Source organism: Styela clava, chromosome 12 (genome assembly GCF_964204865.1).
Source record: "Styela clava chromosome 12, kaStyClav1.hap1.2, whole genome shotgun sequence".
NCBI lineage: Eukaryota > Metazoa > Chordata > Ascidiacea > Stolidobranchia > Styelidae > Styela > Styela clava.
Window position 1 is genome coordinate 8,473,075 of NC_135261.1, and position 14,425 is coordinate 8,487,499.

The 14,425-nt window shown below is 39.5% G+C and overlaps 11 non-coding genes across 11 annotated transcripts; all 11 read left to right on the forward strand.

Annotated features, from left to right (window-relative positions):
• Nucleotides 1-881: 881 nt before the first annotated feature.
• On the forward strand, nt 882-969 carry Trnay-gua (transfer RNA tyrosine (anticodon GUA)). Its single transcript is given in 2 exon segments — nt 882-918; nt 934-969. It is a non-coding gene; the product is annotated as a tRNA-Tyr (tRNA).
• Nucleotides 970-1,419: 450 nt separating this feature from the next.
• On the forward strand, nt 1,420-1,507 carry Trnah-gug (transfer RNA histidin (anticodon GUG)). The gene is given in 2 exon segments: nt 1,420-1,456; nt 1,472-1,507. It is a non-coding gene; the product is annotated as a tRNA-His (tRNA).
• A 366-nt stretch (nt 1,508-1,873) lies between these two features.
• Nucleotides 1,874-1,945, forward strand: Trnap-ugg (transfer RNA proline (anticodon UGG)). Its single transcript has one exon. It is a non-coding gene; the product is annotated as a tRNA-Pro (tRNA).
• Nucleotides 1,946-2,445: 500 nt separating this feature from the next.
• On the forward strand, nt 2,446-2,533 carry Trnay-gua (transfer RNA tyrosine (anticodon GUA)). Its single transcript is given in 2 exon segments — nt 2,446-2,482; nt 2,498-2,533. It is a non-coding gene; the product is annotated as a tRNA-Tyr (tRNA).
• Nucleotides 2,534-2,981: 448 nt separating this feature from the next.
• On the forward strand, nt 2,982-3,069 carry Trnay-gua (transfer RNA tyrosine (anticodon GUA)). The gene is given in 2 exon segments: nt 2,982-3,018; nt 3,034-3,069. It is a non-coding gene; the product is annotated as a tRNA-Tyr (tRNA).
• A 366-nt stretch (nt 3,070-3,435) lies between these two features.
• Nucleotides 3,436-3,507, forward strand: Trnap-ugg (transfer RNA proline (anticodon UGG)). The gene has a single exon. It is a non-coding gene; the product is annotated as a tRNA-Pro (tRNA).
• Nucleotides 3,508-4,006: 499 nt separating this feature from the next.
• Nucleotides 4,007-4,094, forward strand: Trnay-gua (transfer RNA tyrosine (anticodon GUA)). Its single transcript is given in 2 exon segments — nt 4,007-4,043; nt 4,059-4,094. It is a non-coding gene; the product is annotated as a tRNA-Tyr (tRNA).
• Nucleotides 4,095-6,107: 2,013 nt separating this feature from the next.
• Nucleotides 6,108-6,195, forward strand: Trnay-gua (transfer RNA tyrosine (anticodon GUA)). Its single transcript is given in 2 exon segments — nt 6,108-6,144; nt 6,160-6,195. It is a non-coding gene; the product is annotated as a tRNA-Tyr (tRNA).
• A 365-nt stretch (nt 6,196-6,560) lies between these two features.
• Nucleotides 6,561-6,632, forward strand: Trnap-ugg (transfer RNA proline (anticodon UGG)). Its single transcript has one exon. It is a non-coding gene; the product is annotated as a tRNA-Pro (tRNA).
• A 500-nt stretch (nt 6,633-7,132) lies between these two features.
• Nucleotides 7,133-7,220, forward strand: Trnay-gua (transfer RNA tyrosine (anticodon GUA)). The gene is given in 2 exon segments: nt 7,133-7,169; nt 7,185-7,220. It is a non-coding gene; the product is annotated as a tRNA-Tyr (tRNA).
• A 449-nt stretch (nt 7,221-7,669) lies between these two features.
• On the forward strand, nt 7,670-7,757 carry Trnay-gua (transfer RNA tyrosine (anticodon GUA)). Its single transcript is given in 2 exon segments — nt 7,670-7,706; nt 7,722-7,757. It is a non-coding gene; the product is annotated as a tRNA-Tyr (tRNA).
• The last annotated feature ends 6,668 nt before the right edge of the window (nt 7,758-14,425 follow it).

A 14,425-nucleotide genomic window follows, 5' to 3' on the forward strand; every position in this document is an offset into this window, starting at 1 on the left:
CTTCCTCTCTCCGGTTCTCTGTCTTTCGTAATATATCGCAATGTTTCTATTTCTCCATGTCAATACTATCTTAACCTTCCAGATAAATTTTGTAATAGATGAACTTTGTAATTTTTAAACCAATATATGACTTGAGTTTCACCTTTCCTCTCTCCGGTTCTCTTTCTTCCGTATTATATGTCAAGGTTTCTATTTATCCATGTCAATACTATCTTAACCTCTGAGTCCAAAATACCCCAATGTTTGCATGGAGTTTGATTATTTTAAAATCAAGGCTCAAAATGTCGTTGTTAACTTTGGCTATTGGTGGGCTCGTTGGTCTAGGGATATGATTCTCGCTTTGGGTGCGAGAGGTCTCGGGTTCAAATCCCGGACGAGCTCTTGCTTTTGTATCACTACCCAGTCTGAACCAATGACTCATTTAATAACTTCTCATAATTCAGACAGAATGTCTGATCATGTGTTTTGGTTTTTGTATTAAACATTTCAATTCATGAATTTTAAATCAGGCGTCACGCCGGAGATATGCCATTCGATAGCTCAGTTGATAGACCGGTGGACTGTAGGGGTAGAATGCTGAGGTCTATAGGTCGCTGGTTCGAATCCGGCTCGAAGGAATTTTTTTAATAGGGAGATCTAAGTAAATTTGTTATGTCTGCATAGACTTTCATTATATTGAAGAGGTCGTTGTGAACATCGCTTTTTGTTCAAATCCGGAAAGATTCCTCACTATTGTATAACTGACCATTCAAGATCAAATTTTTACTTAATAATACCAATTTCTCATCAATCTGACAGATTGTCCGATCATGTGTTTTTTTTCATGTTATATCTCAATTTATGAACTCCAACTCAGAAGTAATGCTTCCGTAGACGTTTGTCCTTCGTTAGCTCAGTTGGTAGAGCGGTGGACTGTAGTGATACAAAGCTGATATCCATAGGTCGCTGGTTCGAATCCGGCTCGAAGGAGCTTTTGAAACAGATGAAGTTTGTAATTTTTACACAATATATGATTTGAGTTTCACCCTTCCTCTCTCCGGTTCTCTGTCTTACGTAATATATCGCAATATTTCTATTTATCCATTTCAATGCTATCTTATCCTGTCAGTCCAAAATACCCCAATATCTGCATAGAGTTTAAGTATTTCAAAAATGAACGCTGAAAATGTCGTTGTAAACCTCAAGCTATCGATTGGCTCGTTGGTCTATGTGTATGATTCTCGCTTTCGGTGCAAGAGGTCCCGTGTTCAAATCACGGACGAGGGTTCGCTTTTGTATCACTTCCCAGTCTGAACCAATATCTCATTTATTAATTTCTCGATATTAGGACAGAATATCTGATCATGTTTTTTGGTTTTTGTAATAAACATCTCCATTTATGAACGTCAACTCAGGCGTAATGCATTCCTAGTCGTGTGACCTTCGATATCTCAGTTGGTAGAGCGGTGGACTGTGGTGATAGAAAGCTGATATACATAGGTCGCTGGTTCGAATCCGGCTCGAAGGATCTTTTGAAATAGATTAAATTTGTAATTTTTGAACAATATATGATTTGAGTTTCACCCTTCCTCTCTCCGGTTCTCTGTCTTTCGTAATATATCGCAATGTTTCTATTTCTCCATGTCAATACTATCTTAACCTTCCAGATAAATTTTGTAATAGATGAACTTTGTAATTTTTAAACCAATATATGACTTGAGTTTCACCTTTCCTCTCTCCGGTTCTCTTTCTTCCGTATTATATGTCAAGGTTTCTATTTATCCATGTCAATACTCTCTTAACCTCTGAGTCCAAAATACCCCAATGTTTGCATAGAGTTTGATTATTTTAAAATCAAGGCTCAAAATGTCGTTGTAAACTTTGGCTATTGGTGGGCTCGTTGGTCTAGGGGTATGATTCTCGCTTTGGGTGCGAGAGGTCTCGGGTTCAAATCCCGGACGAGCTCTTGCTTTTGTATCACTACCCAGTCTGAACCAATGACTCATTTAATAACTTCTCATAATTCAGACAGAATGTCTGATCATGTGTTTTGGTTTTTGTATTAAACATTTCAATTCATGAATTTTAAATCAGGCGTCATGCCGGAGATATGCCCTTCGATAGCTCAGTTGATAGACCGGTGGACTGTAGGGGTAGAATGCTGAGATCTATAGGTCGCTGGTTCGAATCCGGCTCAAAGGAATTTTTTTAATAGGGAGATCTAAGTAAATTTGTTATGTCTGCATAGACTTTCATTATATTGAATAGGTCGTTGTGAACATCGCCTTTTGTTCAAATCCGGAAAGATTCCTCACTATTGTATAACTGCCCATTCAAGATCAAATTTTTACTTAATAATAACAATTTCTCATCAATCTGACAGATTGTCCGATCATGTTTTTTTTTTCATGTTATATCTCAATTTATGAACTCCAACTCAGGAGTAATGCTTCCATAGACGGATGTCCTTCGATAGCTCAGTTGGTAGAGCGGTGGACTGTAGTGATAGAAAGCTGATATCCATAGGTCGCTGTTTCGAATCCGGCTCGAAGGAGCTTTTGAAACAGATGAAATTTGTAATTTAAAACAATATATGATTTGAGTTTCACCCTTCCCTCTCCGGTTCTCTGTCTTACGTAATATATCGCTATATTTCTATTTATCCATTTCAATGCTATCTTATCCTGTGAGTCCAAAATACCCCAATATCTGCATAGAGTTTAAGTATTTCAAAAATGAACGCTGAAAATGTCGTTGTAAACCTCAAGCTATCGATTGGCTCGTTGGTCTATGTGTATGATTCTCGCTTTCGGTGCAAGAGGTCCCGTGTTCAAATCACGGACGAGTCTTCGCTTTTGTATCACTTCCCAGTCTGAACCAATATCTCATTTATTAACTTCTCGATATTAGGACAGAATATCTGATCATGTTTTTTGGTTTTTGTATTAAACATCTCCATTTATGAACGTCAACTCAGGCGTAATGCATTCCTAGTCGTGTGACCTTCGATAGCTCAGTTGGTAGAGCGGTGGACTGTAGTGATAGAAAGCTGATATCCATAGGTCGCTGGTTCGAATCCGGCTCGAAGGATCTTTTGAAATAGATTAAATTTGTAATTTTTGAACAATATATGATTTGAGTTTCACCCTTCCTCTCTCCGGTTCTCTGTCTTTCGTAATATATCGCAATGTTTCTATTTCTCCATGTCAATACTATCTTAACCTTCCAGATAAATTTTGTAATAGATGAACTTTGTAATTTTTAAACCAATATATGACTTGAGTTTCACCTTTCCTCTCTCCGGTTCTCTTTCTTCCGTATTATATGTCAAGGTTTCTATTTATCCATGTCAATACTATCTTAACCTCTGAGTCCAAAATACCCCAATGTTTGCATAGAGTTTGATTATTTTAAAATCAAGGCTCAAAATGTCGTTGTAAACTTTGGCTATTGGTGGGCTCGTTGGTCTAGGGGTATGATTCTCGCTTTGGGTGCGAGAGGTCTCGGGTTCAAATCCCGGACGAGCTCTTGCTTTTGTATCACTACCCAGTCTGAACCAATGACTCATTTAATAACTTCTCATAATTCAGACAGAATGTCTGATCATGTGTTTTGGTTTTCGTATTAAACATTTCAATTCATGAATTTTAAATCAGGCGTCATGCCGGAGATATGCCCTTCGATAGCTCAGTTGATAGACCGGTGGAATGTAGGGGTAGAATTCTGAGATCTATAGGTCGCTGGTTCGAATCCGGCTCGAAGGAATTTTTTTAATAGGGAGATCTAAGTAAATTTGTTATGTCTGCATAGACTTTCATTATATTGAATAGGTCGTTGTGAACATCGCCTTTTGTTCAAATCCGGAAAGATTCCTCACTATTGTGTAATTGCCCATTCAAGATCAAATTTTTACTTAATAATAACAATTTCTCATCAATCTGACAGATTGTCCGATCATGTGTTTTTTTCAAGTTATATCTCAATTTATGAACTCCAACTCAGGAGTAATGCTTCCATAGACGTGTGTCCTTCGATAGTTCAGTTGGTAGAGCGGTGGACTGTAGTGATACAAAGCTGATATCCATAGGTCGCTGTTTCGAATCCGGCTCGAAGGAGCTTTTGAAGCAGATGAAATTTGAAATTTTTAAACAATATATGATTTGAGTTTCACCCTTCCTCTCTCCGGTTCTCTGTCTTACGTGATATATCGCAATGTTTCTATTTCTCCATTTCGATACTATCTTATCCTGTCAGTCCATAATACCCCAATGTCTGCATAGAGTTTAATTTTTTCAAAAATGAACGCTGAAAATGTCGTTGTAAACCTCAAGCTATCGATTGGCTCGTTGGTCTATGTGTATGATTCTCACTTTCGGTGCGAGAGGTTCCGTGTTTAAATCACGGACGAGACTTCGCTTTTGTATCACTTCCCAGTCTGAACCAATATCTCATTTATTAACTTCTCAATATTAGGACAGAATATCTGATCATGTTTTTTGGTTTTTGTATTAAACATCTCCATTTATGAACGTCAACTCAGGCGTTATGCATTACTAGTCGTATGAACTTCAATAGCTCAGTTGGTAAAGCGGGGGACTGTAGTGGTAGAAGGCTGATATCCATAGGTCGCTGGTTCGAATCCGGCTCGAAGGATCTTTTGAAATAGATTAAATTTGTAATTTTTGAACAATATATGATTTGAGTTTCACCCTTCCTCTCTACGGTTCTCTGTCTTTCGTAATATATCGCAATGTTGCTATTTCTCCATGTCAATACTATCTTAACCTTCCAGATAAATTTTATAATAGATGAAATTTGTAATTTTTAGAACAATATATGACTTGAGTTTCACTTTTCCTCTCTCCGGTTCTCTTTCTTCCGTATTATATGTCAAGGTTTCTATTTATCCATGTCAATACTATCTTAACCTCTGAGTCCAAAATACCACAATGTTTGCAGAGAGTTTGATTATTTTAAAATCAAGGCTCAAAATGTCGTTGTAAACTTCGGCTATTTATGGGCTCGTTGGTCTAGGGGTATGATTTTCGCTTTGGGTGCGAGATGTCCCGGGTTCAAATCCTGAACGAGCCCTTGCTTTTGTATCACTACCCAGTCTGAACCAATGACTCATTTAATAACTTCTCATAATTCAGACAGAATGTCGGATCATGTGTTTTGGTTTTTGTATTAAACATTTCAATTCATGAATTTTAAATCAGGCGTCATGCCGGAGATATGCCCTTCGATTGCTCAGTTGATAGACCGATGGACTGTAGGGGTAGAATGCTGAGATCTATAGGTCGCTGGTTCGAATCCGGCTCGAAGGAATTTTTTTAATTGGGAGATCTAAGTAAATTTGTTATGTCTGCATAGACTTTCATTATATTGAATAGGTCGTTGTGAACATCGCCTTTTGTTCAAATCCGGAAAGATTCCTCACTATTGTGTAATTGCCCATTCAAGATCAAATTTTTACTTAATAATAACAATTTCTCATCAATCTGACAGATTGTCCGATCATGTGTTTTTTTCATGTTATATCTCAATTTATGAACTCCAACTCAGGAGTAATGCTTCCATAGACGTGTGTCCTTCGATAGTTCAGTTGGTAGAGCGGTGGACTGTAGTGATACAAAGCTGATATCCATAGGTCGCTGGTTCGAATCCCGCTCGCAGGAGCTTTTGAAACAGATGAAATTTGAAATTTTCAAACAATATATGATTTGAGTTTCACCCTTCCTCTCTCCGGTTCTCTGTCTTACGTAATATATCGCAATGTTTCTATTTCTCCATTTCGATACTATCTTATCCTGTCAGTCCAAAATACCCCAATGTCTGCATAGAGTTTAAGTTTTTCAAAAATGAACGCTGAAAATGTCGTTGTAAACCTCAAGCTATCGATTGGCTCGTTGGTCTATGTGTATGATTCTCACTTTCGGTGCGAGAGGTTCCGTGTTTAAATCACGGACGAGACTTCGCTTTTGTATCACTTCCCAGTCTGAACCTATTTCTCATTTATTAACTTCTCAATATTAGGACAGAATATCTGATCATGTTTTTTGGTTTTTGTATTAAACATCTCCATTTATGAACGTCAACTCAGGCGTTATGCATTACTAGTCGTATGAACTTCGATAGCTCAGTTGGTAGAGCGGGGGACTGTAGTGGTAGAAGGCTGATATCCATAGGTCGCTGGTTCGAATCCGGCTCGAAGGATCTTTTGAAATAGATTAAATTTGTAATTTTTGAACAATATATGATTTGAGTTTCACCCTTCCTCTCTACGGTTCTCTGTCTTTCGTATTATATCGCAATGTTTCTATTTCTTCATGTCAATACTATCTTAACCTTCCAGATAAATTTTATAATAGATGAAATTTGTAATTTTTAAAACAATATCAGACTTAAGTTTCACTTTTCCTCTCTCCGTTTCTCTTTCTTCCGTATTATATGTCAAGGTTTCTATTTATCCATGTCAATACTATCTTAACCCCTCAGTCCAAATACCCCAATGTTTGCATAGAGTTTGATTATTTTGAAATCAAGGCTCAAAATGTCGTTGTAAACTTCGGCTATTGATGGGCTCGTTGGTCTAGGGGTATGATCCTCGCTTTGGGTGCGAGAGGTCCCAGGTTCAAATCCCGGACGAGCCCTTGCTTTTGTATCACTACCCAGTCTGAACCAATGACTTATTTAATAACTTCTCATAATTCAGACAGAATGTCTGATCATGTGTTTTGGTTTTTGTATTAAACATTTCAATTCATGAATTTTAAATCAGGCGTCATGCCGGAGATATGCCCTTCGATAGCTCAGTTGATAGACAGGTGGACTGTAGGGGTAGAATGCTGAGATCTATAGATCGCTGGTTCGAATCCGGCTCGAAGGAATTTTTTTAATAGGGAGATCTAAGTAAATTTGTTATGTCTGCATAGACTTTCATTATATTGAATAGGTCGTTGTGAACATCGCCTTTTGTTCAAATCCGGAAAGATTCCTCACTATTGTATAACTGCCCATTCAAGATCAAATTTTTACTTAATAATAACAATTTCTCATCAATCTGACAGATTGTCCGATCATGTTTTTTTTTTAATGTTATATCTCAATTTATGAACTCCAACTCAGGAGTAATGCTTCCATAGACGTGTGTCCTTCGATAGCTCAGTTGGTAGAGCGGTGGACTGTAGTGATACAAAGCTGATATCCATAGGTCGCTGGTTCGAATCCGGCTCGAAGGAGCTTTTGAAACAGATGAAATTTGTAATTTTTACACAATATATGATTTGAGTTTCACCCTTCCTCTCTCCGGTTCTCTGTCTTACGTAATATATCACAATATTTCTATTTCTCCATTTCAATACTATCTTATCCTGTCAGTCCAAAATACCCCAATATCTGCATAGAGTTTAAGTATTTCAAAAATGAACGCTGAAAATGTCGTTGTAAACCTCAAGCTATCGATTGGCTCGTTGGTCTATGTGTATGATTCTCGCTTTCGGTGCGAGAGGTCCCGTGTTCAATTCACGGACGAGACTTCGATTTTGTATCACTTCCCAGTCTGAACCAATATCCCATTTTTTAACTTCTCGATATTAGGACAGAATATCTGATCATGTTTTTTGGTTTTTATATTAAACATCTCCATTTATGAACGCAACTCAGGCGTAATGCATTCCTAGTCGTGTGACCTTCGATAGCTCAGTTGGTAGAGCGGCGGACTGTAGTGATAGAAAGCTGATATCCATAGGTCGCTGGTTCAAATCCGGCTCGAAGGATCTTTTGAAATAGATCAAATTTGTGATTATTGAACAATATATGATTTGAGTTTCACCCTTCCTCTCTCCGGTTCTCTGTCTCTCGTAATATATCGCAATGTTTCTATTTCTCCATGTCAATACTATCTTAACCTTTCAGATAAATTTTATAATAGATGAAATTTGTAATTATTAAAACAATATATGACTTGAGTTTCACCTTTCCTCTCTCCGGTTCTCTTTCTTCCGTATCATATGTCAAGGTTTCTAATTATCCATGCCAATACTATCTTAACCTCTCAGTCCAAAATACCCCAATGTTCGCATAGACTTTGATTATTTAAAATCAAGGCTCAAAATGTCGTTTTGTAATGACTCAGTCGTTCAAATCCCGGACGAGCCCTTGCTTTTGTATCACTACCCAGTCTGAACCAATGACTCATTTAATAACTTCTCATATTTCAGACAGAATGTCTGATCATGTGTTTTGATTTTTGTATTAAACATTTCAATTCATGAACTTTAAATGAGGCGTCATGCCGGAGATATGCCCTTCGATAGCTCAGTTGACGGTCCGGTGGACTGTAGGGGTAGAATGCTGAGATCTATAGGTCGCTGATTCGAATCCGGCTCGAAGGAATTTTTTTAATAGGGAGATCTAAGTAAATTTGTTATGTCTGCATGGACTTTCATTATATCTTATCCTGTCAGTCCAAAATACCCCAATGTCTGCATAGAGTTTGACTATTTTAAAATCAAGGCTGAAAATGTCGTTGTTTCGATGGGCTCGTTGGTCCAGCCGACATTGAATGAGTTTGTGGAAAGGAACTCAGATAATTCGATATCGAATGGCCTGTTAAAATTTCAAAAACAGTGACTCCAAACCTGATGCCATCAGTAGCCTAATTAGTAGCACATTTTTAGGCCACTAATTATGGTTATTGATTACCAATTGCAATTCCAGCCTCCATTTACGAATGCCTCCAATCATGTTTTGTGGAAGTTCGATTGAATCCTCTCCTTGGCATACTCGACCAGTATAACACATGGAAGTTGGCCGCAAGATGGTAAAGTTCATTTTGACGATCGAGTCGTGGTTATGGCGCCGTAAGGTTAGGTACTGAGTGGTATAGCGCCGTAGGTCGAAGATAAGTAAGTTGAGGGAGGTCGAACAGTGGTTCGAGGGTGGGAAGCTCTTGGCAGATAGTCCAGTGGACCGAGGATGGAAAAGTTGAGGGAGATAGGGCAATGAGTCGAGGATAGAAAGTTTGAAGGGGATAGGATGGTTGGGGGAAATAGAACAGTGGATAGAGGATAGGAAGGTTGAAGGAGATAGGGCGGTTGGTCGAGGAAAGGAAAGTTGAGGGAGGTGGAGCAGTTGGCCGAGGCGAGGGAGACAGGGCAGTGGATCAAGAATAGGAAAGTGGAGGGAGATAGGGCAGAGTGTCGAGAATTAAATTGGGATGAATGATTGAATTTTCATGGTTGTGAATATTACCTCGTTTTGTCAGTTTTCGCGTGTTATTTGTTAGATTTTAGTTGTGTTTTGGTAAATATAAGTCCTAAACTCGCAAAACCATTCTTGAAATAAGTACCAATAATTTTTCAATGGTAGAGTGTAAAGAGGAAGAATTCAACAGATCAAAAGTCGGGGAAACATTCGTTACTTAGTTGTTCGCATTGCTATATCCTTCTACGTAGACTTTAGGTTCTTGAAGTTCTCCGTACGGAGCCTCAGGAGACGCTTAGGGCCTCCGCGAGCTATTCGTTTACTCGAAAACTGTCCTCAACCTTCCTATCCTCGACCCTCCTCCCCAACTTCTACATCCTCGAACCACCGCTCTATCCCCCTCAACCTTTCTCTTCTCGACCCTCTACGCTATCTCTCTATCCTCGACCCACTGCCCTATCTCCCCAACTTCCCCATCCTCGAACCACCACTCTATCTCCCTCAACCTTTCTCTTCTCGACCCACTGCCCTATCTGCCACAACTTACCTATCTTTGACCTACAGTGCTATACTATTAAGTACCTGACCTAACGGCGCTTTATTCACGACCCGATCACCACTCTGAACTTTACTATCTTGCTACCAACTTCCATTGGTTATACAGGTCGTGTATGCCAATGAGATGATTCATTTGTACGTCAACAAAACATGATTGACGGAATTCGTAAATGTAGGCTTGAATCTCAAATGGTAAACAATAACCATAATTGGCAGTTTAAAAATGTGTTACTAATTGGGCTACTGATGGTTTCTTGTTGGGAATGACAGTTTTCTAAATTTTGACAAGCCGTTTTATGCCCTTAATAATTGGCCATGCCGTGAGTCTTATGATAATATGATGCTGATCCGAAATAAGCAATAGTGCTCTGGTCCGTATAAAGTATTTTTTTTCAACATTTTATAGTAAAAGCGATGCCAAAGATTACGTACGAACTGCGTCCTTTGCAACTTCATTAAGTTGCAGATAATTTAAGGCTCAATTTTGGGACTATACGCTGAATTAAAGGGCAGTTGGCAACGCTATCTACGACAAAACATTTCATGGCTTAAAAATAGTTTGGATGGAATTACACTCACTGAGAGACTTATATTTTTGACTGTTTTTGACTTTAAGCCTTCTCAGTCACGTAAAAGAAGTTTGTGTATACAACTATCTGAGTAGGATTAAAAAATGCAGGATATTGCAGAACATTCGTTGAAAAAGACCAAGCGTGTAAATATCTGAATATTTCCTCATCGTTTTGCCTTGCACATAAATACATGCGACATTGAATGAGTTTGTGGAAAGGAACCCAGATACTTCGATATCGAATGGCCTGTTAAAATTTCAAAAACAGTGACTCCAAACCCGATGCCATCAGTAGCCTAATTAGTAGCACATTTTTAAGCCACTAATTATGGTTATTGATTACCATTTGAGATTCCAGCCTACAGTTACGAATTCCTCAAATCATGTTTTGTCGACGTACGATTGAATCCTCTCATTGGCATACTCGACCAGTATAACACATGGAAGTTGGTCGCAAGATGGTAAAGTTCGTTTTAACGATCGAGTCGTGGTTATAGCGCCGTTAGGTTAGGTACTAAGTGGTATAGCGCCGTGGGTCGAAGATAAGTAAGTTGAGGGAGGTCGGACAGTGGGTCGAGGGTGGGAAGCTTGAGGCAGATAGTGCAGTGGACCGAGGATGGAAAAGTTGAGGGAGATAGGGCCATGAGTCGATGTTAAAAAGGTTGAAGGGGATAGTAAGGTTGGGGGAAATAGGACAGTGGATCGAGGATAGGAGGGCTGAAGGAGATAGGGCGGTGGGTCGAGGAAAGGAAAGTTGAGGGAGGTGGAGCAGTTGGCCGAGGCAAGGGAGACGGGGCAGCGGATCGAGAATAGGAAAGTGGAGGGAGATAGGGCAGAGGGTCAAGAATTGAATTGGGATGAATGATTGAATTTTCATGGTTGTGAATATTACCTCGTTTTGTCAGTTTTCGCGTGTTATTTGTTAGATTTTAGTTGTGTTTTGGTAAATATAAGTCCTAAACTCGCAAAACCATTCTTGAAATAAGTACCAATAATTTTTCAATGGTAGAGTGTAAAGAGGAAGAATTCAACAGATAAAAAGTCCGGGAAACATTCGTTACTTAGTTGTTCGCATTGCTATATCCTTCTACGTAGACTTTAGGTTCTTAAAGTGCTCCGTACGGAGCCTCAGGAGACGCTTAGGGCCTCCGCGAGCTATTCGTTTACTCGGAAACTGTCTTCGACCCACTGTCCTATGTCCATTTACTTACCTATTCTCGACCCACTGCCCGACCTCCCTGAACTTTCCTATCCTCGACCCACTGCCCTATCTCCCCAACTTCCCCATCTTCGAACCACCACTCTATCTCCCTCGACCTTTCTCTTCTCGACCCACTGCCCTATCTGCCAAAACTTACCTATCTTTGACCTACAGTGCTATACTATTCAGAACCTGACCTAACGGCGTTTTATTCACGACCCGATCACCACACTGAACTTTACTATCTTGCGACCAACTTCCATTGGTTATACTGGTCGTGTATGCCAATGGGATGATTCATTTGTACGTCGACAAAACATGATTGACGGCATTCGTAAATGTAGGCTTGAATCTCAAATGGTAAACAATAACCATAATTGGCAGTTTAAAAATGTGTTACTAATTGGGCTACTGATGGTTTCTTGTTGGGAATGACAGTTTTCTAAATTTTAACAAGCCGTTTTATGCCCTTAATAATTGGCCATGTCGTGAGTCTTATGACAATATGATGCTGATCCGAAATAAGCAATAGTGCTCTGGTCCGTATAAAGTATTTTTTTTCAACAATTTATAGTGAAAGCGATGCCAAAGATTACGTACGAACTGCGTCCTTTGCAACTTCATTAAGTTGCAGATAATTTAAGGCTCAATTTTGGGACTATACGCTGAATTAAAGGGCAGTTGGCAACGCTATCTACGACAAAACATTTCATGGCTTAAAAATAGTTTGGATGGAATTACACTCACTGAGAGACTTATATTTTTGACTGTTTTTGACTTTAAGCCTTCTCAGTCACGTAAAAGAAGTTTGTATATACAACTATCTGAGTAGGATTAAAAAATGCAGGATATTGCAGAACATTCGTTGAAAAAGACCAAGCGTGTAAATATCTGAATATTTCCTCATCGTTTTGCCTTGCACATAAATACATGCGACATTGAATGAGTTTGTGGAAAGGAACTCAGATACTTCGATATCGAATGGCCTGTTAAAATTTCAAAAACAGTGACTCCAAACCCGATGCCATCAGTAGCCTAATTAGTAGCACATTTTTAAGCCACTAATTATGGTTATTGATTACCATTTGAGATTCCAGCCTACAGTTACGAATTCCTCCAATCATGTTTTGTCGACGTACGATTGAATCCTCTCATTGGCATACTCGACCAGTATAACACATGGAAGTTGGTCGCAAGATGGTAAAGTTCGTTTTAACGATCGAGTCGTGGTTATAGCGCCGTTAGGTTAGGTACTAAGTGGTATAGCGCCGTGGGTCGAAGATAAGTAAGTTGAGGGTGGGAAGCTTGAGGCAGATAGTGCAGTGGACCGAGGATGGAAAAGTTGAGGGAGATAGGGCAATGAGTCGATGTTAAAAAGGTTGAAGGGGATAATAAGGTTGGGGGAAATAGGACAGTGGATCGAGGATAGGAGGGCTGAAGGAGATAGGGCGGTGGGTCGAGGAAAGGAAAGTTGAGGGAGGTGGAGCAGTTGGCCGAGGCAAGGGAGACGGGGCAGCGGATCGAGAATAGGAAAGTGGAGGGAAATAGGGCAGAGGGTCAAGAATTGAATTGGGATGAATGATTGAATTTTCATGGTTGTGAATATTACCTCGTTTTGTCAGTTTTCGCGTGTTATTTGTTAGATTTTAGTTGTGTTTTGGTAAATATAAGTCCTAAACTCGCAAAACCATTCTTGAAATAAGTACCAATAATTTTTCAATGGTAGAGTGTAAAGAGGAAGAATTCAACAGATAAAAAGTCCGGGAAACATTCGTTACTTAGTTGTTCGCATTGCTATATCCTTCTACGTAGACTTTAGGTTCTTAAAGTGCTCCGTACGGAGCCTCAGGAGACGCTTAGGGCCTCCGCGAGCTATTCGTTTACTCGGAAACTGTCTTCGACCCACTGCCCTATGTCCATTTACTTACCTATCCTCGACCCACTGCCCGACCTCCCTGAACTTTCCTATTCTCGACCCACTGCCCTATCCCCCTCAACCTTCCTATCCTCGACCCTCTACGCTATCTCTCTAACCTCGACCCACTGCCCTATCTCCCCAACTTCCCCATCTTTGAACCACCACTCTATCTCCCTCAACCTTTCTCTTCTCGACCCACTGCCCTATCTGCCAAAACTTACCTATCTTTGACCTACAGTGCTATACTATTCAGAACCTGACCTAACGGCGTTTTATTCACGACCCGATCACCACACTGAACTTTACTATCTTGCGACCAACTTCCATTGGTTATACTGGTCGTGTATGCCAATGGGATGATTCATTTGTACGTCGACAAAACATGATTGACGGCATTCGTAAATGTAGGCTTGAATCTCAAATGGTAAACAATAACCATAATTGGCAGTTTAAAAATGTGTTACTAATTGGGCTACTGATGGTTTCTAGTTGGGAATGACAGTTTTCTAAATTTTAACAAGGCGTTTGATGCCCTTAATAGTTGGCCATGTCGTGAGTCTTGTGACAATATGATGCTGATCCCAAATAGGCAATAGTGCTCTGGTCCGTATAAAGTATTTTTTTCAACATTTTATAGTAAAAGCGATGCCAAAGATTACGTACGAACTGCGTCCTTTGCAACTTCGTTAAGACAGATAAGATAAGCCCAATTTTGGGACTATACGCTGAATTAAAGGGCAGTTGGCAACGCTAGCTACGACAAAACATTTCATGGATTAAAAATAGTTTGGATGGGATTACACTCACTGAGAGACTTATATTTTTGACCGGTTTTGAGTTTTAAGCCTTCTTTGTTACGTAGAAGAAATTTGTATATACAACTATCTGAGTAGGATTGAAAAATGCAGGATATCATTCGTTAAAAAAGACCAAGCGTGTAAATATTTGAATATTTCCTCATCGTTTTGCCTTGCGCGGAAATACAGGCGAC